The sequence below is a fragment of the Rattus norvegicus genome, chromosome 1 (genome assembly GCF_036323735.1).
Source record: "Rattus norvegicus strain BN/NHsdMcwi chromosome 1, GRCr8, whole genome shotgun sequence".
Taxonomy (NCBI): Eukaryota; Metazoa; Chordata; class Mammalia; order Rodentia; family Muridae; genus Rattus; species Rattus norvegicus.
This window is the reverse complement of record NC_086019.1, coordinates 85587522-85591836: the sequence shown is the minus strand read 5'-3', so window position 1 is coordinate 85591836 and position 4315 is coordinate 85587522. Positions and strand designations below refer to the sequence as shown.

The following is a 4315-nucleotide window of genomic DNA, read 5'->3' as shown; positions in this document are numbered from 1 at the left end:
AATAGAGACAAACAGATTTAGATACAGACAGAGCAAGAGACAGAGACAGCACTAAATGGCACTAAATGCAAGCAGGATAAAATGTGATCTGAGGAAACATGGTTTCCAAAAGTAAACCAAGTAAATATGCTTTAAGGGCAGAATGCCACCATGAAGTACTAAAGGGTACAGTAAAGACTCACTCAAGGGATGTTGGACTCTGATCACAACATTTACTGGGCTGTGGAATGAGAAATTCATTCAACTTCAGTCTCACAGTGAGTGTGAGATCAGCTAGAAAATAAAAAATCTGAAAGACTGGAGAGATGGATTAGTGGTTAAGAGCACTGACTGCTCTTTGAGACATCCTGAGTTCAAAACCCAGAAACCACATGGTGGCTCACAATCTCTGTCATGGGATCTGATGCCTTCTTCTGGTGTGTCTGAAGACAGTTATAGTGTACTCATTTAAATAAAATAAATAAATCTTAAAAAATATCTGAGGCAGGGGTGATAGCATAGCCAAACACCTTGTCATCAACCCTGATTGAGGTTTATGTACATGATCCATACTGTGGAACAGCAAAATCAGTTTATACATCTTCCTTTCTAATACCCACATGTAGACCCTGGTAAGATAACAACCAAATTCATACATAAAATAAAACAATTCATAACAATTTTCAACCTATTTCTTTTTTCCCACTAAATATTGTGTTTTGTTCCCAGTATCTCACAAAAATATAGATTGTTGTAAGACCCCATAGTGGCCTTACCTCAGGAGTGCAACCCACAGAGCACAGATTGAAAAACTGACCGCTGCAATAGCATGAGGGTGTAAGGTTTTTAATCCACATAGGTGGGGTTGCACATCCAAAAAGCACACAACTTTCATTCATTACAGAGGGCAGACTTCAGCAACAGGGTTAGCTGGGCCATTCTCATCGGTGGTACACAGGACAAAGGCTCTGTCAGGTATTGGCTGGCCTGCTCAAGGGGCTGTTCTTGGCTTAGATACTTTCTCATCCAGCCCTACACCTGGCCTTGGTGAATCACTGGGAAAGGGCTAAGTTGGCAAGTCCCTTAGAGGAGGGGTGAACTGGGTCGTCAGGCAGGGTCAGGATGACATCTTGTGGTTATTCTTGGAATTTACCATAGAGAGCGGTAGTGGGGGGGGGTCTTTCCAAGAACAGTTGTTTTTTTTTTTCTTTTGTCTTAATTAGCATAGTCACAATCTTGATCACTAAAATTTTATCATATCACTGGGCATCATGATGTCAGATGCATCTCTCAGGGAGGTCACAAGTTTGTCATAAGCATCCTGACCACCAGCTATATTTCTCACAACCTTGTTTTTACAACTTTGTTTCTCATACCTATGAAACTATGAAACTTTATTTCTTCAAGATCAATAATCTGACAATGATCCACAAGGCACTACTTTGTGGAAATTGCATTTGGTTTTGTGATACATTTTAATCTTCTGTCCACGTGAAGAAAGTTTCCCAGGACTCAGTAATCTAAGGTCTTCGCTAACACAAGTTTTGAGGAAAAGTAAGAGACCAGTTGGAGGTTCTGTATTCCTGCAGGTGAGAGTGGCTGGACTCCTGAGTGGATGTCATCCTGATCCTGCCTGACGACCCAGTTCACCCCTCCTCTAAGGGACTTGCCAACTTAGCCCTTTCCCAGTGATTCACCAAACTGAGTCTCCTTGGTAGTGATTAAAACAGTTCATTTCCACACAAAAAAGAATCAGCATTTTCTTCTTCTTCTTCTTCTTCTTCTTCTTCTTCTTCTTCTTCTTCTTCTTCTTCTTCTTCTTCTTCTTCTTCTTCTTCTTCTTCTTCTCCTTCCCCTTCCCCCTCCCCCTCCCCCTCCCCCTCCCCTCCTCCTCCTCCTCCTCCTTCTTCTTCTCCTCCTCCTCCTCCTCCTCCTCCTTCTTCTTCCTTATTTAAGATAATTTTTAACTTATTCACTTTATATCATGTCTACTGCCTGCTTCAGGTCACCCCCTCCCACAGTTCTTCCTCAATATCTTTTCTCCTTCCTTGCAGAGCAGCTGGGGCCCCTCTGGATATCCCCTCACCCTGGCACTTCAAAGTCTCCAGCCACTGAGGCCAGAGAAGCTCGAAGCCCAGCTAGAGGATCACATCCCATGTACAGACAACAGATTTTCAGATACCCATGTTCCAATGTTTGACACCCGAAGGAGCTGAAGGGGTTTGCAACCCCATAGGCAGAGCAACAATATCAACTAACCAGACCCCTCTCTAGCTCCCAGGTACTAAACCGGCAACTGATGAGTACACATGGAGGGATCCATGGCTCCAGTTGCTTATGATGCAGAGGGTGGCATTGTCTGACATCAATAGGAGAAGCCCTTGGTCTTGTAAAGGCTTGTTTCCCCAGTGTAGGGGAATGCCAGAGTGTTGAGGTGGGAGTGGATGGCTGGGAGTGGGAACATCTACATAGAAGCAGGGGGGAGCCAGAAGGGTATGGAAAATGGAGGACAGGGGATAACATTTGAAATGTAAATACATAAAATATCCAATGAATCATAATGTAGATAGCAAACAGATTTCGAAACAAGCAAACAAACAAAAAATCACTTTATATGCTCACAAAACCATTTCACCACTATCAGCATATTTTTTTCTCCATGCCATTTAGCTTAGTGACAGGGCAAACTAGGAGCAGAATCCCAAGCACCAACCGGCAAAAGCTTGAGCTCTCTGTGCAGGAGACTTTGGGAATCTAGGTAGATAACATAGCATATGCAGAGCGTTTGAGAGGCCATGTAGAATTTGTGGATGTCCCAGGATGAAGAAAATGGTTGAAAAGGGAGAAAACAAGGCAGTTGAAGACTGAACAGGCTGTTGCCCTCTAAGAATGGGTGCTTACTAAGAGGAAGGTATGGTCAGAAACCCTGGAAGCAGAGTGAGTAGAAATTCATTTCCTGAGATAATGACTGACAGGTGTAGCCGTAATTTCTCCTGGGCTGGAGCCTCATGAGGGAAAGGCTAATTTTCCCTTTGTTTTCACTTTCTACACAAACCTGCCACCCTATAATTGCTCTGGAACAATAATTAAATCTTGAACATTGTGGGGACTCATATCTGTAATCAGGACTCAGAATTCTGAGCCAAGGTTAACTGTAGAACATGCTGGGATGGTAGAAAGACCTTGTTTCAAAACAGAAAGAAAAGACAGTTTTCAGGTTTAAATAAATCTACAAGACTATGTTCCAATGGGGTAAGGATGAACCAAGACTGACACAAAAGTGTGGGTGAGCATAATGGATTTGAGGGTCTACAGAGTTGGAAGATCCAAAGAATAGGAGGAAAATTAAGTTTCAACTTTGGAGAGATAGGTAAGTGCAGGGCCTGTGAGTAAAGGACAAACAGAGAGAGGTTAGGGCAATCTGCAGCAGCCCAGAGGTTTTCTGCTGAGTTGGTGGCTCCCCAAAGAGCCCAAATTGTGCTTATGACCAGGTTCAGATTCCTCTAGGAAACTGAGGTCTCCTTCATCAGCCTGGTGCAGGGTTCCTTTCTCAGACACACAGATGCCATCCAAAAACTTCCTGATATCTGTTTTTAACTGTTGCAGCTGACTTAATCAGAGGCACTAAATGTGAAACAAGCTCATTATTCTTTTCTTCAAGGATTAATTCATCCTCCTGGGCTTGAAAAACAAAACAAGCAACACCTGTCCTCATCTGAATCTTGCAGATGTATTTTTCACGGAAAAGATTACAGGTTTCAACCAAAGACCCTCTCTCCTGAATAAGAATGTTGATAGGGAAGTGATCATCCACAGACCTCATCTTATAACAGAAGTCTAGTGTAACACCCTTGGTCATGTTCTGAACATGACTGCAGATGATTCTCACAGTGCCCAGTTCCTTTCTGTTACCCTACCATTTGTCAACATGGAGTCTTTTCTTTTTCTTTCCAAGGAGAAACAGCTCTACATTGAAGTTATTGAAGTTCCTCAGAACAGTTCCCCTTGGGCCCTTTACAATGATTGTGCCCCTCTTTAGAGTGATCCTTACATTTTCTGGATTGTCCATAGTCTGATTGCTGAGAATGGTCTTCATTCTCAAAGTAGATGGGGTAAAAAGAGCTGCATGAATTGTTTTAGAAGGGAGGGAACAAGTAAGAGTTGACACCAGTAGGCAGAATGAGAAGGACCTCTGGAACAAGCTGAGAGGACATTCATTTCTTCATATGATCACTGACTAAGGAAAGCCAAATTAATTCTGGGCTGCAGCCCCAAAGTACAGAAGACTTCAAGTGATGGGGCAAAGGCTATGACTGTTTCTCAGACTCTAACCAAA

The 4315-nt window shown here is 42.9% G+C and overlaps 1 pseudogene; it reads right to left on the bottom strand.

The window, feature by feature from the left end:
* Positions 1-3390: 3390 nt before the first annotated feature.
* Rpl9-ps3 (ribosomal protein L9, pseudogene 3) lies at positions 3391-4075 on the bottom strand (annotated as a pseudogene).
* Between the last annotated feature and the right edge of the window lie 240 nt (positions 4076-4315).